This window comes from Tiliqua scincoides, chromosome 4, assembly GCF_035046505.1.
Source record: "Tiliqua scincoides isolate rTilSci1 chromosome 4, rTilSci1.hap2, whole genome shotgun sequence".
Classification (NCBI taxonomy): Eukaryota; Metazoa; Chordata; class Lepidosauria; order Squamata; family Scincidae; genus Tiliqua; species Tiliqua scincoides.
In genome coordinates this window covers 118340839-118367742 of record NC_089824.1, presented here as the reverse complement: position 1 = coordinate 118367742, position 26904 = coordinate 118340839, and the positions used below count along the sequence as shown (strand labels likewise).

Below are 26904 nucleotides of genomic sequence, written 5' to 3'. Positions count from 1 at the left end.
AGGGTAGCATTCCAGCCACGAGAGACTGCTCATCTCTGTAAGAAAATTGCAGCAGAAGGGAATCTGAATTTCCTTCTCCTGCAATTTTCTTCTGCCAACTGGACAAGGGTGCTTACAAAATTAAAAAAATATATATGTATATTTCAGAAACTTTTCATGACCCACCAAAAATCGGCTTGCAACCCACTAGTGGGTCCCAACCCACAGTTTGGGAAACAACTGTGTTGTAGCAAGCAAGGGTCAACGCTTGCCACAGAGAAGGAAAGGGCACAGACAGAAGGTTGAGATGCTGCATCTCCTACTTAATCCTTTATTTTATGTAATTTTAGATGTATATATTCTACCTCTCAGGCAAAACTTTCCATAGCAAATTTTGTGTGTTTCCACACAAAATAAAAATAATGTTCCAAGTCAAATAAACAAGATAAAATAATGCAGCATAAAGTCAATATAAATTCAGAAAAAAAATTCTTTAAAAGCTGGGGGAAATTAAAAAAAAGAAGTCTTCACCAGGCATCAGAAAGAATATAGAATAAGGATCAGGCAATTCTCTTTGGGGAAAACATTCCAGAGATTGGGTGCCAGCACTGAGAAGGCCTTCTTTCCAGTTGTTACAGGTCACACCTCATTTGACAGAGGCAGTTGGTGAAGCGCCTCCAGTGAGAACCTTAGTGTAAGGGCAGATGTGGAGGTGAGTCCTTCAGGTATCCATGAACTGCTTTTAAATGTCAGCACAGCACTGTGGCTGGAAATGGTGTGGAATTCTATGCAGCCATTTAAGACTGGTGAGATATGTTCCCTTTTTAAAAAGGGACTGAACAAGGGCGCAATCCAGCCCTCGACTTGGGCCATTGCAAGTCCCTTGCACGTTTGCGCCATAAGGCACGTTTGCACCTTCTCAGGAGGAAGCCGGGCTGGCGCACTGAGAAGCACTGGCCTGCGGAGGCTGATGCAAGCCGCTCCACTCTCCTTGGACTTGTGCAACCTCAAGAGGTGGCACAAGTTCGAGGAGACCCATAGAGAAAAGGGCGCCTTTCCCAGAGGTAAGGGGAAAAGTTTCCCCTTGCCTCTGGCTGAGCTGCTTTTGGCCCCTATCCTGCGCCGTATACAGTGCAAGCCTCCTGTCTTGCCTGTTCCAGCGCAGGATAGGATTGCACTCCAAATCTCCAGGTTGCAAGCTGGCAACTCACAACATGAGTATGGACAACAGGACATTAATTTGTAGCACCTGAGGTTTCTCCTCTGCTGCACTCAGCAGGACAAACTCTCCTGTGGCTTAAAGGAGCACTTTGTAAAAGTTTTGCATGCATTTGGCTGTTTCTTTTACTCCATTTTAATATAGTGTAATAGTCCCTCCACCACCTCTCTGACTTAGATGAATAAGCATTCCCAGAAATGGTTGTGAAAAAAACACCCTTCCTTTGGCAGAATCCTAGTGTGTGGGGGGGGGGGGGGGAAACAACCAAAACATATACAGTATTTGGAATGTATTGCATTTTTTCCCTCACGCTGGGTGTGAAGTAACTTTCTCTTGATGCAAAAAGCAATTTTGCTGAGATGTTGCAATTCAAGCAGTTTGAAAGGAGAGAAATCGCACAACGGGAACCCTGGTATGCCTGAATGGTGCACAGCTGGAGCAGAGAAGTACAATATGAGGCTATAAAAAGAAACACACATGCATTTCTCTGACTTATTTGTAGAGTGCCAAAAGGCAGATGCCTTGTTTGGCATTACAGCCCGGCATGAAGTCCAGCTGGGGGCAGCAGGCAGGAAGCCCTATCTGCATATATAACCATGACTGTAGAGATTGATCATGCCCTTACTTTTTTGTCTGACAAGATGTCCAGTTCATATTGCTCTTTAAAAATTAAATTACAATAATACCTAGCATTTAAATTGTATTATAGTACTCACAGAGATTATAAATACTATCTCAGTGATCCTGACAACAACTCAGAAGGGCGGTGGGTCTGGCCTTAAGGGGCCAGATCCTAACCCCCCCTCCCCTGAGCAGCCTGGTGTTACACCAGGCTGCTTGGATCTGTACCAGTGATTTAGCTGGTGCAGATCCTAGTAGCCCCACTGGGGTGGCTGGGGCATTTTTCAGGATAAGGGGATAAATATCCCCTTACTGTGGGTTACTGGATATGGCATAGGCCAGTTGGCCTGCCTATTCCAGCACAGAATAGGATTGGGCTATTAATAACTTTAAGGGCGCAATCCTAACTCCCCATTAGGCCGGCGCAAGTCCCTTATGCCAGCCCAGGAGGGTCACAAACATGCCATAAAGCACGTTTGTGCCTACTTGGAAAAAGGCTACATCCAGGCTCTGCGCTGACTTGGGGAGGGGAAGGTTGCGTCGGCCAAGCTCAGCTGATGCATGGGTCTGGGGAGGGCAAAAAGGAGGCGAGGAGGAGGTGGGGGCAAGGTGTTCCAAGATGGTGGGCGGGTGGGCAGGGAATGGAAAGTGGGGCTGGTGTAAAGTGTAAAGACTACCAGTGCAAAAGAACCATGTATAATGTGATCACACTAGTTGCTTTGTAGGAGTGTAGAAAGTAGTCGCTGTGGGTTAGATTTGTTAGTGCCGTTACTGTCTAATTTGAAATAGGAAAGGTATTAGATACCATCCACACTTGGTTTGTATGGCATGTATTTTGCAGTTGGAAGCAAAAGAACGGCACAATCTGTCCAGATTGTGAAACTTTAAAGTATAGACACGAATAATTTTCCAACTGCCTGTGGTCACGGACTGGAAATCCCATCTTTGACATTTAAAAAGGGTGTGGTCCTTCAGGATGTTCTGAATCCTCACTCCACCTGCTGTGTGCATCACTCAGCCTGATTATCAAGGAAACCAAATAACCATATGATACTTCAGGCTAGCATGCAATTTTCAGATTCCCCTCCCTTTTTTGCTTTGCTTCAAGTCTGTTGTGATACAGTGGCTTTTTCCACAAGGTAAGAATTCCAACTAATCTGCATCTATCTTTTATAGAAGTGACATCTTTCTCCTATCATCTGCTGGACAGCACACTGTATTCAGCACCTCTGTAAGCTGACCATCTTTTCTTAACTATTTGGAATATTGGTTCATCGCTCTTTTCTTCATTCGACTGGCCTCTTTCTTGATCTGCTATCATTTCTTCTTCTCTGATTGATTTACAGCTCCCCTCTGTCTGATGATTATTCTCTTTCCTTTACTCTTCCATATTCCCTGTTGTTGTTTTTTTATAACACTCAATTGAGCTTGATGCTTTTGCTTCTTATTTATTTAGACAGTGTTTCTCAAACCGTGGGTTGGGACCCAATAGGTGGGTCACAAGCCAGTTTCAGTTGCACCTTGCTCAGCCGCCATTGAAAATACAGGGTACAGAGCTGCTAGGCAGCATGGGCTCACGGTGGGAGAGAAGCATGGTGCTTTGCCCTGAATGGGTGGGAAGATGGGACGCTGTAAAGAGGGGAGGGCTGTGTGTTTGGAGAAGGATCCAAGTCTGCATTCTGCTTTGACTTCCAAGCTGGAATGTTTGCATTCTGAGTTATGCAAAATAACAGCACAAGCATGTGATGTGATTGGACCTTTGGCTGATCACATCTTGAAGCCTAAATCGGTGATGTCACTTCCGGCTATGATATCACATTCAGGTTAATAACATCACTTTTGGTGGGTCCCGACAGATTGTCATTCTGGGATGACAGATTGGCATCCCAGTGCTAAAAAGTTGGAGAACCACTGATTTAGAATATTTCTGTACCACCTTTCCCCAGGCTACAAGCTTTACCTAATCCTATTCTTCTCCCTTATTTCTTTTTCAGTACTGCACTAATTTCTTCATTGGACTCACGGCCAGTCCTCTGTTTGTGGCCAGTCCAGGATGGTACAAACTTTGCATGGCAAGGATCCGCTCTAGAACAAAAATAGTAGTGACGAAGCCTCTCAACAAGTGCAGAGTAACTATCACTCAGTAACTCTAGCCTCTTTTTATATATCTAGTATTAGGGATATCATATAACAGCCGATCTTTCTGTCTTTGCAGCAACTGTTACCCTGCACATGCCTGATCTCGTCTGATTTCAAAAGCTAAGCAGGGTCAGGCCTGGTTAGTACTTGGATGGGAGACCGCCTGGGAATACTGGGTGCTGTAGGCTTATACCATAGTCTTTCGAGACTGAAGGTTGCCAACCATTCTTTTCTGTCTTTCAGCCACAAAAAAACATGCAGCTGTGGCTTCTCCTGTCCCATTCACCCTGCAGATCCTGTTTGCTCTCCCCTCACCCCCCTCGCCTATAATGGAGCAAAATTAGGGTCGAATCCCAACATAATACATATGGAAGAAAATTCTCACTTTAGAATTTCCTTGGCCCCTTCTTGCAACAACACATCCCCCATGGCATCCAAAAGTCCATTGCTGATGGTTGGGGGACCTTGAGATGGAATGCAGCATAGGGGTTCTGCCAAGTGAGGCAGAATCAGCAGAAATTGCCTCCCATCCTGCATGGATGGAAATACATTCCATTCATGCAGATTTAGTTAAAACTCCCAGTGCCCTGCTCACTCTAGCAAGAAACAAGGTGTGATGCAATTGGTAGAGTTCAGACTTGGACCAGGGAACATCCAGGTTCAAAGGATCCTTACTCAGCCATGAAGCTCACTGGGTGACCTTGGATCAGTCAGCCTTATCAGTCTCACAGGGTGGTTGTGAGGATAAAATGGGTGAGTGAGGGAGGTACAATGTATACCACCATGAACTCCTTGGAGAAAAGGTGGGATATACACATAATAAAATAAGCACCTAAAATTTGATGAGGTTACAAGTTGAACACCATATTGCTCTAGTATAATATAACTAAAGGTGGTTCCTTGTTATTCACGAAGTTTCCGTTCCTGGAACCCACATGAATTCAGAAACTCGCGTGAAACCAAGTCACACGAAATTCGTGTGAAACCAAGTCACACGAGCCTGCCTCTGGTTGCACCCAGAACTGTTCTGAGGCCCTTGGAGGCCGCGCACAGCCTCCATGGGCCTCAAAATAACCTACAGAAGTCCTAGAAGGGCACTTCTGGTTTTCAGGCCTCAGAAAGGCCCCCCCAAAACCTCAGAGGCTGTGCTCCATTCACCTCCAGAGGCTCTTCTGAGAATTGTGGAAGCCGCGCGCAGCCTCCACGGGCTTCAGAAAGGCCTCCAGAGGTCCTAGACAGGCACTGTTAGTTTTTGCCAGTATTGATCACTATCCAGGGCAATCAAGGCCATTTCAGTCATGAGACCAAGACTGTAGCTGAAAGCAGATGGGAAAAGATTCATAGTTACGCTCTATATGTACATACAAAGATTTTTTAGCCTATTATATTGGGAAAATGTATTATTTTTGGCTCAGATGTTTTAGTGCGTGCAATGCGGAGAATAAAATGCAAAGTCTCAATTTTGATGAAATGTGCGAAGGAAAAACTTCTTAAGGATTTGGGTTGTTTTTTTTCCTTACATTTTTAGAATGAGTCACAGATTGTAGACAGTGAGTAAAAGAAATACTGGAATAATTATTTATTTAGAAACCTGTCCCACCCTTTTTGAAACACTTGCAGCTTATCCCAATCTAGCCACTAGAAAGGAGCTGCCCAAAATGACAAGTCTAGCGTGCTTCATCTGATAAAAGGACAGACTCCCAGGCAGGGAAGTTAGTTCACAATTTGCCCCCAAGAACAATGTTCATGATTATGAATGAAATGATAAAAGTATTTGACTCAAGCCTGTGGTCATCATATGGCCTGTTAGCCACCCTCCTTGTGTAGTGCAACCCTGTTGCCTCCAGGACATACTAACTGCATTTGTCATCTGTTTTAAATAGCTGCAACACAGATAAGTTGCCAAGAAAGGCGGGTGGTTAAAGTTGAACTGTGAGGGGTAACAAAATTAACAGTGAGCTAAGTGAAATCAACAGGAATTCAGCTTAATAGGCTTGTTGAGATTCTCCTATGCACTGCAATGAGAAAAAGATGCATCTTCAGTATTTGTTACTGGAAAGGAAAAAAAATACATCACCTATGAAATGATACAAATTAAGAGCCCAATTCTACTGCTGGGCGGCACTAGTGCTGTGCCACTGTGCTGGTGCTGGGTGTTGTAAAAGCACCATAAAATGCTTTTTGACACTACGCAACAGTGCCGGCAGGAAGGCCTGTATTGTCCTGTGGGCGCCACATCATGCCCAACAACCACCAGGGCAAGTAAGTGCTGTGCCTAGAGGGGGAGGGGAGGGGTGTTACAGACTGGGGGAGGGCAGGTGGTTCAGTCCCAGGATGGGGACGGCAGAGGAGGCCTCTGTCACATCCTAACCTCCATCCCAGGCCTAAAAGTCCCACGCAGGGGTACTCAGTTCTGTGGAAGTAATTGAGCTGGCGTGGACCCAAGTAACCCCATTGCATAGGCTGGGGCTTGATATGGGATAAGGGAACAAATGTTTTAGTTGAGTTTACAGAATCGGGGGAAGAATTAATCCCCTTTTTAATCAATTTAAGATGAAATTATGTGGTACTCCCAGAGAGTGGAAGCAGATGTGAGTACCAACTTTTAAATTCCCCTTTGATTTTCACATCTGTTTCCACTCTGGGAGTACAAACAAAAACCACATAATTTCACCTTAAATTGATTAAAAAGGAAAATAGTTTGGAAAAGTTTGGCCATTCTAAGCACCTAGCAAAAGAGGCTGATAAATTGTAAGGCAGCTGCTTGATTCATATATTATTCAGTTTAAAATCCCAGGAGTTTAAATACACTTTTATGTTTTTATTATACTAATTTATCATGTTTCATCTTTGCTCTGCTTACTGATATACACGTGCCCTTCTGAAGTTTGCATACTTTTACTAAGAACTATCTACTGTTCTTAATCTCTCTCTCTCTAACTCCCACATTCTAACAGGCAGTGCCCACAGTTCCAGGCCCTGATCCAGCAGCTGAAGTTGCATATGTGCTGCTCTCTTCTTCAATTGGTAATTACTTCTGTTGGCTGTCTGGGGTAACAGGGAACTGAAGTTACTGCCCACTTCTGCCCACCAAACAGCTGATTAGTGCAACTATCACCTCTTTAAGGGGGCTGTTTTCTCCCAGCCCTGGCTGCCAAAACAGGCACTGGGTAAGGTCTATGCCCATCAGAATGCCCTCTCAGCTGGAGCATCCCCTGAATCTTTGGCCCTGGAGGCAGCAGTAGTGCCCAGTGCATCATTGGGGATGAGTGGGGACAATCATGGGAATTCAGTGCAGGGCTTTGCACCAGAACCCCCTCAATCTGGCAGTGGAGTGGTTATCTTCCTGTGGCATAACTCTCTTAAGCTAATTAAACCACAAGAATGAAATTATAAGAAAGGAGTGAATGGAGTGTAGTAACCTCAGCTTCTCCCCTCTTTACCGCTTGCCTCCAAACGATAAAATACACTTGCTCTTTTGAGCTTTCATAGTTTTACAGGGATTTTAATGAAATAAGGTAGAGAGCTGACAGTTGCTTGGGAGACATTACCTCATTATAAATGGATCAGGCCGTGATTCGTTTCCGTTTGCTAAATCATGAGTATCATGCACATCTGTTGAAGAGTCTTGTTTTCAGGCAGTCAATACAATTTTGCCATTACATAATTGGCACGGGGAGACAACAACACAGTCATTTCCCAACTTCCCAGCCATGCAGTTGCAAATAGTAAGTCCACTGTGGAGGATAATTGGGCTTTGTCCTATGAGGTTTGAGGACAGAAATATTCTAAATCAGTGGTTCTCCAACTTTTTAGCACTGGGATGCCAATCTGTCATCCCAGAATGACAATCTGTTGGGACCCACCAAAAGTGATGTTTGAGTTCAAATCTTTATTCACCATGTTTTTCGCATCTGATGCACAGGAATCACCTGTGCACCTGAATCATTTTGCCACCTAAAGTGGAAAACCCAAGGGATGCCTCTTGAGAGCGGAAGAGTTATGGCCATCTGTCAATTAAAGAATTCTTCTGCGATAAATCACTTTCATGAATGGGCTTGATTAATTAAGCAATTAAATTTAAAAACATTTATATATCACCAGTGCTTCAATATTGATGACTTTTGAAAATAGAAAAGGATATACAATAACTTAAAATTTAGTAAACAAAGGGCACAATCGTAACCAAATTTCCAGCGCTAGCATAGCTGTGCCAGTGGGGCATGTGCTGCATCCTGCAGTTGGGGGCAGTCACGGAGCCCTCCTCAAGGTAGGGCAATGTTTGTTCCCTTACCTCAGAGTTGCATCGCGCTTACCTCGGTTCTGGGAAGTTGGTTAGGATTACACCCAAAAGCTACTACTAATTGTTGGGGTTGTCTTGCCATCTTTAATTTTTTTTTTAATTTTTTTTTTTGGGGGGGGGGGAGATTCTATGTTATAGAAACTAACTAGAACCAAAAAAGAGCATCTCCAGGTGAGGTCTGAAAAAGACCCATGTCTGAAACCCAAAGAGCTGTTGCGTCTCAGTGTGGACAACAATTTTGATAGAGATGGACCAGTGGTCTCACTCTGTATAAGGCAGCTTCCTTTGCTTAGGTGTTCATAAGCATCAGGGGTATACAGGGTATCCCTAGGCCACTGATTAAATAGAACCTATTAAAATTGGTTCCTGCTGATGAAACTTGTTAAATCAAAAATACAACATAGTGAATGATGCCCTGACAATTCCCTATTCTTGAATGTTATCCAGAATTTGCCAGAAAAAAGAAAGGGAAGTACTGCATATGCTACAAATCTGAAAAAAGGGAAGACAAAGTCTCAGAATGTTGTGGAAAGGAAGTTGATAAGTTTAGTTGTCAATAGAATTGCCCAATGATTTTGGATGCATCACATTCTTTAGGAACACTGAAAATGATCACAAATGATGACTGTTTAAAACTAGTAGCAATTTTAAAGATGCTCTTTTTGTAAAACTCCTTATGTAAAACTAACTGTGTATAACACCCACAATACCACAGCCTTGAAAAGAAATCATAAGTACAGTTCTGACTACTATATGGGCATTATACTATATTGAGTGTTAAAAGGCTGTTGTGATAAAAAACAGGTTTTCAGCCACATGATCTTTGCAAACAGTTGTTTGTGTTCCTCACAATATTCTACAGACTGTTTCATTCATAGGAAGCTGATGTGCCACGTCCCACTCTCCAAGAGTTCTCAGGCTGTGATCCTTCTGTAGCTGTAGGCAATTTGTCATGGATGACAAGTGGTGACCTTGAATGCAGGTGCTGATCCCCATTTGCAAAGCAGGATGCAGCCAGGTGACAGACAACTATTATGATATTGACAATGATGTGCACCCAGATGCACATCTGCAACATGTACAAAATGTTGCTTATGCATATGGGTTTCCCTTACCAATCATATAATCCGTTCTTGCAAGCTAGGGCTGTCCAAAGTGTATATTGGTGGTTCCCAAACTTACCGTAGTCTTTCACGATGGCCTCTTCTTCCTTGCTCTCCTGGGACCTGCCATCTTGGATCATACAAGGTCTTGTGTAATAATCACATGATCCAAGATGGTGGTGCTTGAAGGAGCCAAGAAGAAGAGGATGCCTGTCCAGGACATCCCAAGGTGCCCCTGTGAGTTTGCCATGGCACACAGTTTGGGAACCCACAGGAGTTCAAGTGCAAGGGTGACACCGTACCACAGAAGGGAGAAATGGTATCTCAGGCCAGTGCTGAGAGCTCAGCTTAGCATCTCTTTTCTGTGCCTTGCTGCCACTGCATGATCTGTAGGACCAGACTGTGAAGTAAAGCTGACATATCTTTAAAGTAAGTCAAATCGAATTCAGCTCTATTTTTCATGGTCTTCTCTTACATGTGAGGACTCTTCCCCACCCTTTTTTTTGATGGTGCCAAAATACAGTAGTAGTTAATCTGTGGCACATGCATGTGTTTTCTGTAACTGTGTATCGAGTAATTGTTTTTCAAGAATACAGTATATCCATGTTTCTCTCTTGTTCAGCCTTTTACATTTTAATGGTCCCCACATGTCGATTAATGTCAAAGTACTATAGAAAAATCATTTATTTTCCATGAAGCTTTTCAGAAATGCCTGGCAGAATGAGAAGTAACATAAATATGAGTGCACTGGTGGATTTCCCCAGATGTTCTCATGACAAATGCTTTTATGCCTCTTTAAATGGAAGATTAAATTTCATGGTGCATTTAAAATCCCACTTTCCAGCTCAAATCATGGGTGAGCTGGCTTAACCAAGCACTTTCACTTAGTCCCAAAATGTCTCCACGGGGAATTCATAATGGATGCTTCGCTGACCCAACTATACTAATAATGCGTAATTGTTAAGATTGAAACGGCACAAACAAGTTTGGGGGAAAACACATGGATTGACCACTTCTGAGTACATCTGCAATTGAAGAGGTCATTTCCTTTTGCTCTTCAACAGAAGTAGATGAACTAGTAGACAGTGCTGGGGGAGAGGTAGCGGCTGTGGTGCATGTCGGCACCAACGACGTGGGCAAGTGTAGCTGGGAGGTCCTGGAGGCCAAATTTAGGCTTTTAGGCAGGAAGCTGAAAGCCAGGACCTCAAAGGTAGCGTTCTCTGAAGTGCTACCTGTTCCACGCGCAGGGCTAGCTAGGCAGGCGGAGATCAGGGGTCTCAATGCGTGGATGAGATGGTGGTGTAGGGAGGAGGGGTTTAGATTCGTTAGGCACTGGGGAACGTTTTGGGACAAGTGGGGCCTGTACAAGAGGGACGGGCTCCATTTGAACCAGAATGGAACCAGACTGCTGGCGCATAACATTAAAAAGGTGGCAAAGCAGCTTTTAAACTGAACCCTGGGGGAAGGCCGACAGGAGCCGAGGGGCATCCGGTTCGGGACTCCTCATCCCTATGGGATGAGGATGGGGAGGTTAGAGAACAACAAGACAAAGGCAGGGTAGGAGAAGAAATTGGGAAATGTAGGGTGATGGGATGTGATAGACGGTTTGGCACAATGAGAGGATGCGGGGACAAAGGAGCGAATAAGCAGCCCATCCTGGGGCATTCCATGTATAAATGCTTTTATGCGAATGCCCGAAGTCTACGAGCAAAGGTGGGAGAACTGGAATGTCTGGTGACAAGGGAAAATATTGACATAGTGGGCATAACGGAAACCTGGTGGAATGCGGAGAATCAGTGGGATACCGCAATCCCGGCTATAAACTCTACAGGAGGGACAGGCAGGGGCGTGTTGGAGGTGGGGTGGCCCTTTATGTTAAGGAAGGGATAGAATCCAGCAAAGTAGAGATTGAAGGTGGGTCCGACTCCACCGTAGAATCTCTGTGGGTTAAATTACCAGGCTTGTGCAGCGATGTAATACTGGGGGCGTGCTATCGTCCTCCAGACCAGAAATCTGATGGGGACCTTGAAATGAGGAAATGGATCAGGGAGGTGACAAGGAGGGACAGGGTTGTAATCATGGGGGACTTCTATTATCCTCATATTGACTGGGTCAATTTGTGTTCTGGTCACGATAAGGAAACCGGATTTCTTGACGTGCTAAATGACTGTGGCTTAGATCAGCTAGTCACGGAGCCCACCAGAGGACAGGTGACTCTGGATTTAATTTTGTGCGGTACGCAGGACCTGGTTAGAGATGTAAACGTTACTGAGCCATTGGGGAACAGTGATCATGCTGCGATCCGTTTTGACGTGCACGTTGGGGGAAGAATACCAGGCAAATCTCTAACAAAAACCCTTGACTTCCGACGGGCGGACTTCCCTCAAATGAGGAGGCTGGTTAGAAGGAGGTTGAAAGGGAGGGTAAAAAGAGTCCAATCTCTCCAGAGTGCATGGAGGCTGCTTAAAACAACAGTAATAGAGGCCCAGCAGAGGTGTATACCGCAAAGAAAGAAGGGTTCCACTAAATCCAGGAGGGTGCCCGCATGGCTAACCAGCCAAGTTAGAGAGGCTGTGAAGGGCAAGGAAGCTTCCTTCCGTAAATGGAAGTCTTGCCCTAATGAGGAGAATAAAAAGGAACATAAACTGTGGCAAAAGAAATGTAAGAAGGTGATATGGGAGGCCAAGCGAGACTATGAGGAACGCATGGCCAGCAACATTAAGGGGAATAATAAAAGCTTCTTCAAATATGTTAGAAGCAGGAAACCCGCCAGAGAAGCGGTTGGCCCTCTGGATGGTGAGGGAGGGAAAGGGGAGATAAAAGGAGACTTAGAGATGGCAGAGAAATTAAATGAGTTCTTTGCATCTGTCTTCACGGCAGAAGACCTCGGGCAGATACCGCTGCCCGAACGGCCCCTCCTAACCGAGGAGTTAAGTCAGATAGAGGTTAAAAGAGAAGATGTTTCAGACCTCATTGATAAATTAAAGATCAATAAGTCACCGGGCCCTGATGGCATCCACCCAAGGGTTGTTAAGGAATTGAAGAATGAAGTTGCAGATCTCTTGACTAAGGTATGCAACTTGTCCCTCAAAACGGCCACGGTGCCAGAAGATTGGAGGATAGCAAATGTCACGCCTATTTTTAAAAAGGGAAAGAGGGGGGACCCGGGAAACTATAGGCCGGTCAGCCTAACATCCATACCGGGTAAGATGGTGGAATGCCTCATCAAAGATAGGATCTCAAAACACATAGACGAACAGGCCTTGCTGAGGGAGAGTCAGCATGGCTTCTGTAAGGGTAAGTCTTGCCTCACAAACCTTATAGAATTCTTTGAAAAGGTCAACAGGCATGTGGATGCGGGAGAACCCGTGGACATTATATATCTGGACTTTCAGAATGTGTTTGACACAGTCCCTCACCAAAGGCTACTGAAAAAACTCCACAGTCAGGGAATTAGAGGACAGGTCCTCTCGTGGATTGAGAACTGGTTGGAGGCCAGGAAGCAGAGAGTGGGTGTCAATGGGCAATTTTCACAATGGAGAGAGGTGAAAAGCGGTGTGCCCCAAGGATCTGTCCTGGGACCGGTGCTTTTCAACCTCTTCATAAATGACCTGGAGACAGGGTTGAGCAGTGAAGTGGCTAAGTTTGCAGACGACATCAAACTTTTCCGAGTGGTAAAGACCAGAAGTGATTGTGAGGAGCTCCAGAAGGATCTCTCCAGACTGGCAGAATGGGCAGCAAAATGGCAGATGCGCTTCAATGTCAGTAAGTGTAAAGTCATGCACATTGGGGCAAAAAATCAAAACTTTAGATATAGGCTGATGGGTTCTGAGCTGTCTGTGACAGATCAGGAGAGAGATCTTGGGGTGGTGGTGGACAGGTCGATGAAAGTGTCGACCCAATGTGCGGCAGCAGTGAAGAAGGCCAATTCTATGCTTGGGATCATTAGGAAGGGTATTGAGAACAAAACGGCTAGTATTATAATGCCGTTGTACAAATCGATGGTAAGGCCACACCTGGAGTATTGTGTCCAGTTCTGGTCGCCGCATCTCAAAAAAGACATAGTGGAAATGGAAAAGGTGCAAAAGAGAGCGACTAAGATGATTACAGGGCTGGGGCACCTTCCTTATGAGGAAAGGCTACGGCGTTTGGGTCTCTTCAGCCTAGAAAAGAGACGCTTGAGGGGGGACATGATTGAGACATACAAAATTATGCAGGGGATGGACAGAGTGGATAGGGAGATGCTCTTTACACTCTCAAATAATACCAGAACCAGGGGACATCCACTAAAATTGAGTGTTGTGCGGGTTAGGACAGACAAAAGAAAATATTTCTTTACTCAGCGTGTGGTTGGTCTGTGGAACTCCTTGCCACAGGATGTGGTGCTGGCGTGTAGCCTAGACGCCTTTAAAAGGGGATTGGACGAGTTTCTGGAGGAAAAATCCATTATGGGGTACAAGCCATGATGTGTATGCGCAACCTCCTGATTTTAGGAATGGGTTAAGTCAGAATGCCAGATGCAAGGGAGGGCACCAGGATGAGGTCTCTTGTTATCTGGTGTGCTCTCTGGGGCATTTGGTGGGCCGCTGTGAGATACAGGAAGCTGGACTAGATGGGCCTATGGCCTGATCCAGTGGGGCTGTTCTTATGTTCTTATGTTCTTATGTTTGTTTTTGTAACTCAAGGACCAATTATTATTTATTTTTATGCCACTTTTCGACCAAAGGCCTCCAGAGCAGCTCACAGGCAGTTTTAAAAAACATATTATAGTAAAGTCAGATAACTTGAAACAGAAAGAGAGTTGTTTATTGCTCATACAGTTATAGTTCATATAATGACAAAGTGGACACAGTTTACAGGTGGCAGGACTAAGGTCTTTGTTCCCCACACACTGCGCTTGCAACCTAATGTGAGATGCAGGTATGTGCACAAATGTATAAGCATGTAGTTTTGGGGTTGAAGGTCATGAAATTTCAAGACATCACTCAGGTGGATATACATGAGTATCTCTGTAATATATGCCCATGGGACTCATTGCTCCACCATGAGTAGTATTTCTAGTTTGGGATTGTGTAAACAAGCCTTTAGAATTGTATTTTAGATTTTTACTGACCTGTTGGACTTCGTGCCCGAATGCAGGAATGCTTTAGCAAAACTTTACTAGTTGATCCTGCAGAGATCGTCAACAGCCCATGCAAAAATGTATGTGAAGCACTTTAGAACAGTGTTTCTCAAATTGTGGGTCATGAGCCAATTTCAGGTCCCCATTCATTTCAATATTTTATTTTTAATAGACTTGATGCTACCATGGTATGTGACTGCATTTGGGGAAATGTTACAGACCTGTACTTTGAACAAGCTATTCTGTATATGCTTTTAACCATGATAGTAAATGGGACTTACTCCTGGGTAAGTGTGGGTAGAATTGTGGCTAGGATTGTTAAAAATTTTCCTGCCTGATGATGTCACTTGTCATGACATCACTTCCAATGGGTCACAACAGATTATCATTCTAAAAAGTGGGTCCCGGTGAGAACCATTGCTAGAGAGTCCAAAGCACAATATAAATATCACATAGTATTACTAGACAACTGTAATTATATGGTGGTCTCCAGAAGCAAATCCCTCCTCATTTTCCATGCACCATAAATGACTGTTGTTACGAATCTCTGTGTTTTGTAATTCCCTGGTTTCTTTCTGTGTATTTTCTATTTTCCGGTAATTTTGGGTAGTTTTGGCTCCGCAGCAGCTTCTGTGGATTCAGATGCTGAACGCAGCCGTTTTGCAGCCCTTGTTTGTTTTGCGAAAGCTACAAGGGGGAGAAGAGCCTCTCTGTTCTGTTTGAGTCAGAATTCCCACCAGAGTCAGGAATGAACTTGCTGGTTGGTGCATGTTACTGCCAGCAGTTCTCCTGGGAGAAGGGAGGGAGATACCTGACCAGGCTCCCTTCTCCAGTTAGGTAGACAGATGCCATCATTACAGGAAGGAAGGAGTTGTTCTTCATTCCAGCTACTCAAAGCTCAAGCAGTGAGCTCCAGGTAGAAGAGATCTACTTGGAGGGAAGCAAATGAAAAGGGCTGGACATCTCCATTCTTCAGATAATTAAGACAGGGAATAAGGCTACAATCCTATACACACTTACATGGAAGTAACTTCCATTCAACTCAATGAGGCTTATTTCTGAGTAGACACACATAGGCTAGTACTCCAAGTCTAGCTAGCTAGCTAGCTAGCTAAAGGCTTATGTTATGTTTGCCTGTTTGCAGTTGTTCCAGCATGTATACAAAGCCTCTGGTTTAACTTGCAACCATTCTGGTTTAATGGTTGAGGACCCACAGCACCTCAGCTCCATCTGCTAGCACCATTTATTATTGCAACTTTTTTCTTCTTTACTCACTTTTCTTGCCCATTTTGTTTGTCCTTTTTTGGTTAAACTTTTAATAAACTTTTTGTATTTTAACCCTGAGTCTTCCTGGTATTTGGCTGGGAAAGTAATATAATAATAATAATATACAGTATTTATATACCGCCTTTCTTGGTCTTTATTCAAGACTTTATTCAAGGCGGTTTACATAGGCAGGCTTATTAAATCCACGCAGGGATTTTTACAAATTGAAAGAAGGTTCTTTCTTTCAAGAACCACTACATTCAAGGCGTTACACTCCGATCTGGTTTAACATTCTGGCCTCCATCCTCCCACGCTCCGAGCAGATGGAACAGCTCAGCTGCAGCTTGCCAGCTGCTTCAAGTTCGCACGGTGCCGGTGGCCTCGAACTGGCGACCTTGTGGATGTTAATCTTCAGGCAAATGGAGGCTCTACCCTCTAGACCAGACCTCCTGCCCTCTAGACCAGACCTCCTGAATTGTCTCTTCTTTTTGCTCTGCAGGCACTACTGTGAGGTTCCCCTCCTTCTGATAGCTGTATTGTCCATAACATGTGCACTGGTAACAGGTCTCAGGCATCCCATTGTTGATGGCCATCTCTTATTCCTTGGATGGGTCATGGCCAATCCCAGAGTGCCTCTGGGTGTTAATTGTAAGCATACAAATTCCAGATTTTGGCTTTGGTTGGTCAATCACTCTTATTTGCAAATAAGGAAAGTGTCCCTGCCTGGTGACTCGCCAGGGCAATTCTGAACTATTTGTAAAAAATAATTATCTTTGGAATTATCTGGTCCTACCACTTCATAAATTTAGGTAGCAATTATCATTTTAATATGTTGCACTTCTCTGCTAATAGATGGATGAACTTAAAGGGATGAATAAGAGCAAGCAGGCTGCTGGGACATTGTGACAGACCCAGTAAGAAAACATTCTTTTTGTTTTCTCTACTGTGAAAATATTATGCCAAATTAAGCCTCATGGGACAGTTCACTACAGCAAATAGAGTTCTCACTGAAGCCTGTAGAGTTCAATCTGAGCTAATGATTTCATCACTGTGTTTTCATGTTTGATTCTAATTATATATAATTATTTACAATTATTCCAAGCTTCGCTTTCTAGATTGGCGTTTAAGATTTGTCACCCATCACTGCCTCAGTCCGCATGCCTGGAATTTGGAACAGAGCCAGGAGATGGAGAATTTGGTCCTTTTAACATGCCACATGTTCAATTCCATTCTGCTGGACAAGCAGAGACTGTGCTCAGGCAGCCCTTTTCAAAAGCTGCAGTCTGGCTAATTGGGGGTTAAGTGGGGATAGGGAAGCAGAGGAGAGAGGGCTGCTTGCAGTCTCAAAGAGCCAGTTGGTAGGATTTCCATCAAAGGGCTGGTTGGCAACCTTCAGTCTCGAAAGACTGGTATAAGTCTACAGCACCCGGTATTCCCAAGCGGTCTCCCATCCAAGTACTAACCAGGCCTGACCCTGCTTAGCTTCTGAGATCAGATGAGATCGGGCATGTGCAGGGTAACAGTTGCTGCTATCATCAAAGGGCTATGTGCATGCAATCTTGACCGTTGGGTCAGGAAAGGGAATTGGATGCACAGCACCCATATATCAGGGCTGGCCTGTCCCTGAGTATGTTGAAGAGGTTGCTTCAGACAGCCCATCTCTGTCTTGCCTACACTGCTTCTCCTCCTTCTCCCACTCTCTGAATTGGAAAAGAGATAGAGAGGAAGGTGGAATGTGGAGGGGAGGAGACTGCTGAGCTAGAACACTGAACAGTGGGAGGAGAAGAGACTGCCACATCTTCAGGTAAGGGGGAACAACATTTGGCATGCCACGTCAGGTGTCAGGAGGTCTCAGGGCATCTCTGCCACATATGCACGTGATTCTCCATCAAGTGGGGAAACCTTGGAACCGTGGAAACCTACTCCTGATTATATGCAATCTCTAGTTGGACTGGAGTGTGTGTGATTGGGGTACTGTATGCTCATTTTGCCTACTTATTAATTGCTGTGGTCCCTTCTTGCTGTTGATCAGATTTTGGAAATGTTGTTCCGTGATCTTGGGAGAGTAGATCTTGGGGAGTGAAAATTGTGTTCTTTGTTACAACTTAGGGGGAGGGGAGAGTAGGCTTGTTGCCAATTGGCAGAGGTGGGAGAAAACGAAATAAAAACACATAACACTGCTTTCTGCACTTTTCATTTTTGTAAAAAAACAAAGAAAAGCACCAAAATCTGCAAAAAAAAAAAAAGTTTTATTTGGTTTTTATTATTTATGGAATGGTGCAAGGCTTACAACTGTTGCTGTATCTGCTGATTACCTACCTAGTACACTTTAAAAGTGATTATAATTATAATATAAATTTTGAATAAAAACACATAAAACACCCCTTTTGCGCTTCTAACTTTGGGAAACACAGAAATCCAACCAACCCCCCCCCCCAAAGCCTGCTTTCTCCCACCTCTACAAATTGACTATTAGGAATGTCAGGCCTTTAAGGGCAATTTCTCCCTTCTCTTGTAGCCCCCTGGGTCTGTTGCTGATATAAATACTAATAATAATCTCCATCTAATTCTCATGGATCCCCCAATCCTCAGAAGTGGGTAGGTGGGGGGGGGGGAGCAAATGCAGGCATGGGAAAAGAAGAATGCAAAGGAGGACAAGAAAGATTGGATTCAGCAGAAATTCTTAAATGTCACCATGCTCATCATAGCCAAGCAATGGAAAAATCGTGCGCGCACACACAAACCCGTATAAAGATTATAGTTTATAATAGTACAGTAGCATAGCTGCAAGGAGTATTGCCATGGGGCACACCTTCCAGGGCCACTTCCTGACCTGTGCCTCCCCCTTACCTGACCCAACCAAGCGTGACCGGTTGTGTCCGGAGAGTGTTCTGAGGCCACCAGAAGGCCTTCACTTCTGGTTTTCTGGGGAAAATTGGAAGCAATATTTGGAAAGCCTTTGGAAAGCCTTCTGAGGCCTATAGAAGCTGCATGCAGCCTCCCTGGGCCTCAGAACACCCTCCAGATGTGACCAGAGCAGAGCTCCAATTGCATTTGGAGGGGGCACAGGGGCAGTGATCATCTGCAAGCAAGGGGGCAGGCCCCCAGTGGTGGTGTGCCACATGAGGTCACAGCATCCCTGTGACCCCTACTTCAGCTACACAACTGTTACAGTACTCCTCCCTACTAATAGTATTTATGCACGTTATTTGTACCTGAATACAACTACTTACGTGCACAACTAGAGAGTACTCAGAATCACAGAATAAGCACATTTTTTCCCATGTCTTCCTCATATCAGTTGAGTTCACAAGTTATAATGTCATGAAAGTCATTCTTAGCCCTTGTTGTCAAAGAGACTTCCTTTTTATGACACGGGGGGTGTCACTTCAGATGGGCTATTTGATCTCGCAAATAGTATCTCTGTGTGTATGTGTGTTTGTTTTCTCCCCTCCAAATTAAAGCTTGGTTTATACATAGAAGCAGTGTTGGAAAAACCCAGTGGAGCTTGACTCGCCAAGTCACCACCACCCACAACGCGACTCAAAAAAAGAGTCCTAACGGGGATACTTTCCAAGTCTCCGAGTCACCCTTTAGTGCAATGATTTTCAACCTTTTTCATCACTGAAGGAGCCTTCCTGAGGAGAAATGCAAGATGTTGTCTAGTCCTCCATTTGGTGGACCAATCAATGTGTTTCCCCCTAAATATGGAGATATTGATGGCTAGGCTCTTTGTATCATCAATGAGAGTGACAGAGTCTTTACCAGAAGCTGTCTGTAAGATGTCACCATCTGGCTGCACATCGGGAGTAACCCTTCTATTTGTAGATCTTTTCTCCCTATCACACGCCAAAGGTTTCAACAAGTTGTCTGGCTCAATGTTTTCATCCTTCTCCTGGAGCAAGTCTGTAATACACTCAAGCTGAGTAGTTATTACCTGAAGTATCTCAGCCATGAGGAAAGTCTGGTGTATTAAAAAATCAATGTCCTTATTTTCCCTAAATTTATTAATGCTTGATGAGCAACTAGCCACCTGGGTAACCTTGGGGGAAGTTTGCCTTAAAGAGCCCAGACTCTCTGTGAGAACAGCCTCCAGATGGTCAAAGCTGTTCTGCTTCTTTAATGGCGACTTTGCTGGTATAAAGAAATCAAGCTTGGATTGTTTGCTTGATGGAAATAACTTTTCTCCCTCCCCACCCTCCTGAAGGTAGGTCCTCTTCTGTCCCATGATACTTCTATCTCTTTGTTTTCAGTTGGAATAACTTACAATTAATTATCTGTCACGTGCCGCAGAGTCTTCAGACAAAGATTGTAGCCAGCCGCAAACTCTTATCACTGTTTTTCCTGTATCAAGGTCATTCTGGTTTTTTCCGTTCCTCTGTGCTATTCTTATAAGACAACACCTGGCAGCAGATGAAAGAAGCTTCTTCTGCTCTTATTAAGAAGGAAAATAATATTAAAAAGGCCTCAGAGCTCCTCACAGAGCATCTGTATCAGCTGCCTTCAGTGATAGATCTCCAGAAGCTGGAAAGACTGCCCAGCATGAGAAGCCAGGAGCGTTTTCTCCTTTACTTTCACATGAATAGTGATCCAAGGTTGCTTTTTGCACAGGCTCCTGAGTTAATTGGCTTTGGGATCAGGCTACAACGACACTTTTATGATTCCTCATTGCAGAAACTTGCTCTTCCAAATTTCAAGAGAAAAGAAGAGAGCCATAAAGAGTCAACTGAAGATTCAAGGTGGACCTCAAATGAGAAATCTGGAACCCTGTGGAGTCTATTAGATCAACCTGCACCATTAGATTCATCCTCGCCAATGGAGCTGACTAATGTAAAACTCTCAAACCCTCCTGCCACTCTGGTTAAGTCATCCCCCCTAATTTCTAATGACAAACTTGATAAGATTAACTTCCAACCTGGCATGACAGAAGATGAGATGGATGCTAAACTTCTGTCTTCATTTGATTTCCTACCTCCTGAAGAACAAGATACTATGATCACAAGACTGGTATCTTTGGTTTTTCCCCTCAAAGATATCAAACAGTCATCTACTGCTAGTGTTCACCTAGGCTTTGGGACGGAAACTGCCTTGGTCGCCTTGGTGGATGACCTACGCCGGGGACTGGACAGGGGGAGTGCGTCCCTGTTGGTCCTGCTGGACCTCTCGGCGGCTTTCGATACCATCGACCATGGTATCCTTCTGGGCCGATTGGCCGAGTTGGGAGTTGGAGGCACTGTTTTGCGGTGGTTCCGCTCCTACTTGGAAGGTCGGTCCCAGATGGTGGTGCTGGGGGATGCCTGTTCGACACCCTGGCCATTGAGGTGCGGGGTGCTGCAGGGCTCAATTCTGTCCCCCATGCTATTTAATATCTACATGAAACCGCTGGGAGAGGTCATCCGGGGGTTTGGAGTGGGGTGTCATCAATATGCTGATGACACCCAGCTTTATCTCTCCTTTCCTCCAGACTCCAGGGTGGCGGTTGAGGGCCTGGAGTGCTGTCTGGAAGCAGTGAGGATCTGGATGGGGGCTAACAAGCTGAAATTAAATCCGGATAAGACAGAGGCTCTCCTGGTTCGGAAATCCTCGATGCAGGTGCTGGATTATCAGCTTGCTCTGAATGGGGTTGCACTCCCTCTGAAGGAGCAGGTCCGCAGCTTGGGGGTCCACCTGGACTCGCAGCTGCTCCTGGATTCCCAGGTGGCGGCTGTGGCTAGAGGGGCCTTTGCTCAGCTTCGGCTGGTGCGCCAGCTGCGTCTGTACTTGGATCGTGCAGACCTGGCCACGGTGATCCATGCTACGGTGACATCGAGGTTAGATTATTGTAATGCGCTTTATGTAGGGCTGCCCCTGAAGACGGTTCGGAAACTGCAATTAGTGCAGAATGCGGCGGCCCGTGTGGTCACTGGAGCTAGGCGGTTTGACTCTGTCAGCCCGCTTCTCCGGGGGCTACATTGGCTGCCCATTTGTTTCCGGGCCCAATTCAAGGTGCTGGTTTTGACCTTTAAAGCCCTATACTGCTCTGGGCCAGGTTATCTTAGAGATCGCCTACTCCCGTACAATTCGGCTCGTCCTCTCAGGTCATCAGAGAAGGCCTTTTTACAAGTGCCGCCGCCTAAGGAGGTACGTGGGGCGGTGGCAAGAAATAGGGCCTTCTCAGTAGTGGCACCAACGTTGTGGAACTCCCTTCCCCTTGACTTGAGAATGGCTCCCTCTCTTGAGTCCTTTCGGCGAGGCCTGAAGACCTTGTTGTTTAACCAAGCCTTCTGACGTTCTGGCCTTTTTAACATCTTTTATATATCTTTTAGTTGCTTTTTTACAGGCCCGATTCCTCTAAGAACTGCTGTTTTATGCTCTTTTATTCTGACTCTTCTGACTACTGTTTTTATGGGTTCTGCTAATGTGTTTTTTAATATGTTTTTATCTGTGAAATTATGTTTTAATTTGTTTTATATGTTGTTAGCCGCCCTGGGTCCCTTTTTGGGAGAAGGGCGGGATAAAAATAAAGTTTTATTATTATTATTATTATTATTATTATTATTATTATTATTATTATTATTATTATTATTATTATTATTCACCTGCCTACTTCTACTTCTTCTGCTTACAATCTGTCAAAGCAGACCTTAAAGAATAAGGGACTGTCCTCTGTGGAGGGGCCTCAACCCCTGTTGGAACCAACTGTTACAACCAACAGAAGCGCATTAAGGTCCAATGTGATTGTTTCTTCGGATGCCCCTGAACTTTCCACGATAAATGTTGAAAATAACACGAATTAACAGCTGGGAGAAGCAGAGATTTGAAAGGTGTGATAGTCACACTGAGTGATGATGGTCACCTACAATGCTCTCACCTTGCTACAGATACTTCTTTATTTCAAGCTCCCAGAGTTGAAGCAAGGGATATAAATTATGAAGACTATGATGCTGAAATGAATAAACTTCCAAAAATAATCAAAGAAGCCACAAAAACCAAAGACATTTTACCTAAACCTGAAAAAAAATAAAATAAAATAAAAAATAAAAAAATGAAGATTTGGCTCTTGTGGAAGTTTTGTCTGATCTCGATTCAGTATCTTAAGTTGCTGACACGAAAGTAAGAGCAGAGTTGGTTCTTTCAGTGACAGTAAAGATCAAGCAGGAGACAGCACTAAAGACCAAATTATCAGTGCATGTACAATCTTCATTAGCATTGACTCATGACAAGTTTATCCTCGAATTAGGTATATCTAAGACAATGGCACTCTCTGCCTTTCTAAAGAGGAACTGCTCACCAGCGGATCTGGATGGTAATGCTTTAGTTTCATATAGCACACCAACAGGTATACCAAAATTTGCCCAGTGCAGATTTCAATTACCCTTGTAGTTAGTATGCATTTTAGCTCAGCCATCAAAAACCGCAAACCAGAGATTAACTATGGACACCAACAAGCCTCCAGTCAGCCTTGTTACACTTTTTCCAGACTTTGCTGATCAGAGTGATGGAGATCAACAAAATGCTTTAGGATTCCGGTTATTAGCTGGGTCAAAGGTGATGTTACTCGTTTCAAAAACATCACAGCCTTACAGAATTCAAAGTGACCTGTTAGAGGATATTTGGCTAATTGCGAAAGAGCTCACTCTTTCTCTTAAAGAACACTTCAAAAAGCTAAATGGCGAAGACTTCACATGTAGTTTTTCTGGCCCAGTCCCTTTACAGGAATATTTTGAGATAATTGATCAACATTTTGAGTTGTGCTCAAATGCTGCAAAATATGAGTAACTATTATCTGAAAGAACCATACAGTTTAGAGCTATTGAACGACATCTGCTGGCACAATTTAAAGATAAAACTCTAGTTCCTCTTCAACATCCGGACACCTTGTTAGAAGGAACTTACAGACAGATAATAGCTCTAGCAAATGCAGCGGTAGAAAACCAAGCCAATATGTTCCAGGCGTTCACAAAGTTAAAAAGTGCCACCCAGCTGGAAATTCTCCTGATTAGCCTGTGGCAGAAGCTGAATGCTGATCAAGTTGCTATTCTGGAAGCCACATTTTTGCCATTAATACAGGATACTCAAGAGCTGGGTTGGGAAGAAAATGTGGATGCTTCTGTCTCTCACTTGCTGAAAACATGTTTGTCTAAGAGTTCAAAAGAACATGCTCTGACTCTTACCAATCAGTTGAGTATCCCCAAGGATACTAAAAGCTGAAGTAACATATAATCTTGCTCAATGATCGATTGGCCAAAGGTGGTCATATGTCTCTAAGTATGGATGTTGATGCTCAACAAAGTGCAGCTCTACTAGGTGGTTGTGCGACTATTCCAGAGTCTGACCTAGAGGAAAGATCTGCCTTGCAAGAGCCCACAACAACATTTACCAAACACAGGCACCTTCCTAAACAGAAGACAAAACCTGATGCAGTGGTCACTGAACCATTTCTGTAAACTACTTCTGTTGGCATTCTCTGGACTTCCTTTAGTACTGATTCAATTTTAGCCAACTGTACCAACTATAACCAGACTGCGCTTGTGCCAGACTATGTATCTATGACATGTGTATTTCTCAGCAACCCCACACAATGGCAAATTTCTCCAGCCTGCACCACCACTTTGTACCTAATTAGAGTAGACATGGCACATCCCCCATTGGCCCTACTAATAAATGACCTTTTGTCAAATTCCTGTGGCACACCTGTGGACCACTTGCGGCACACCAGTGTGCCATGGCACAGTGGTTGAAAATGGCTGCTTTAGTGACTTTAAAGGACTCAAGTCAAGGCACTCTCCCTTAAAAAGTCCACCATGGAAAAAAACTGCTGGAGAGTGTGTGTGTGTGTGTGTGTGTGTGTGTGTGTGTGTGTGTGTGTGTCGGAGTTCCCTTTACTCACTCCCCTGCTATCTCCGCCTTCTGCAAAGAGGGCAAGAGAGGTGGGAGGGACTGCAAGAGAACAGGGACAGATGTGGCGAGAGGGTCATGCGCAGCAGCTGGGAGGCTTGTGAGGACGACCTCATCCTTGTAGCTCTGTTCAGAAGTAGACCCCCTGTAGCTGCTCATTCAATGAGGCTTACTCCTCCTGCCCTCCCTCAGCCAATGGAAATATGAGAATGCCCATCCTTTGTCCAATGACAATCCATTCTTTCCTTCCTATCAGAGACAGGAAAAGAGAGCACAGTCTCGCCTCCCTGCTACTGCTCGCATTAACCCTTTCCTGCCTCCTGGGTGGAACTTCCTGCTGCTTACTATCAGAATGCGTACCCCACAAGGTTTTCCATGCAGCACAAGTAGTAAGCAGACACCCCCCAGACACAGGCAGACTCGTGTCAGCACCCAGGGGGACGTGTGCTGATTCAGGGGGGGCTCTGACTTGAATCTTTTTCAGAGTCTTCCACAAATGCGATTCACGAGTTAACCCCAAATCATGCATTTTCATGACTTGAGTCATTTTTTATGTGCTTCCCCCCTAAAGATGAACTTACTTCTGAGTAGACATGCATAGGATTGGGCTGCCAATCTCCACATCCCCTTCCCCCTAGCTACTTTTTCTACACATGGGGAAAAATACTGTACAGGTGCACTTGTAGCATGTAGTATGTAGTGTGGCACTACTTTGAGGAGAGGAAGCAGTGAATGGATTCTGACAAATGGCTTACATGAGTTCCATGTAGTAAAATTACTCTAAGCAACTATGGGAGTAAAAACAAGGAATTCTTACACAAGAGGGGTCCTTAGGTGCACACAGAAACAGCTATGTTTGCAAATAAGCGATTAAATATGGTTTAATTCAGGTATCAGAATACTCTGTGTCTTTGGGAAGGCGCTTGGCATGCAATTGTATGTGCTCTGCTGCCCTGAGCAGCTGCTGTGCATTGCTGGAGAGGAGCTGCAAACTCTGGCTGTCGGAGGGCATGCTTGTGGGGGAAGGATGAGGAGGATCTCTGGCAAGGCTGGACTGCACGTTGTACACATGTAGAATCCCTTTTCATCTGCCCTTAGCATGTGAAAACGGGTGCAGATATATATCTCTGCCAGGATTAAGAGCCCAATCCTAGGTATGTCTACTCTGAAGTAAGTCTTGTTCTAGTCAATGGAACTTACTCCCAGGAAAGTGCCTAGGATTGCAGCCTAAGAGCCCAATCCTATGCGTGTCTACTCAGAAGTCCACTTTAGTGAATGGGGCTTACTGTGGATAGGATTGCAGCCTTAGAGTCCAATCCTGTGCCTGTCTCCTCAGAAGTCAGTCCCACTAGAGGCAGTGGGGCTTCCTCCCAGGAAGGTGTGGAGAGGACTGCAGCCTCCGAGCCCCTCCTCTGCCTGTCTACTCAGGCTGCAAGGCTATGCACTCTTTCCCAGGAGCAAGCCCCATTGAGCACAATGAGACTTACTTCTGAGTAGACATGTCTAGACTCATGCTGCAGATTGGCACGGGGGCTGCACCAGCCAGCTTCCTTCCCCTCCTCCTCCTCCACCAAGCCAGTACCTGGGCATTCCGTGGGTGCTGCAGCCCATCTCCCTGGCTGGCTGGCTGTCCGTCCTCCTCCTCGGTGTCAGCGCATGCCCCCCGCGCCCTCCACCGGCTTGGAAGCTGCGCGGGGAAGCAGAGCGTGGGGGGAAGGGAGGCGGGCTGGGCTCAGGCGAGAGCTTGGAGATGGAGGCAGGAGGGGGGCGTTGTGCAGTCAGGCAGGGGCAAGGCGCCCGCCCACCCTGCACCCCCCAGCACCCACCCAATGAATGCCTCTGTTTTGCTCCCCCTCCTCCTGGAATGCCTCCAAAGGGGAGGGGCCACTGCAAAAAGGTGCCGGAACTCCGTTCCCCCGCGTTCCATTAGAAAAAAAGCCCTGCATACTCCCCAGTACAATTTCTCTGCTCTTATTGAACTTCTAACTTCTTTCCTCCAGATTCTTTTGATAATCTTGCCATGAGTTTGAATCTTGCTTGAAGCAACAACTCTACCAGTTTTTGCAGCATGACTAGTGGAAACACCTGAACATTCCTTGTTCCTGGGGCTGGAGATCCTTAGAATCATAACTGTGAATGAACCAGAGTTTACTTTGTGGACAGCTTAATCATCATCTTTGGTACAGTGAACTGGTTGATGCGGGAGCACCTTTGTGCAGTGCACTTGTCATGCCACAGGATGTCCCCCTCGCACTACCAAACCTTTCACAAAACG

At 45.0% G+C, this 26904-nt stretch overlaps 3 pseudogenes; 2 read left to right on the top strand and 1 right to left on the bottom strand.

The window, feature by feature from the left end:
* Positions 1-4026: 4026 nt before the first annotated feature.
* Positions 4027-4146, top strand: LOC136650014 (5S ribosomal RNA; annotated as a pseudogene).
* Positions 4147-17166: 13020 nt separating this feature from the next.
* Positions 17167-17286, bottom strand: LOC136650430 (5S ribosomal RNA; annotated as a pseudogene).
* Positions 17287-20165: 2879 nt separating this feature from the next.
* Positions 20166-24178, top strand: LOC136648429 (protein PTHB1-like; annotated as a pseudogene).
* Positions 24179-26904: the final 2726 nt, after the last annotated feature.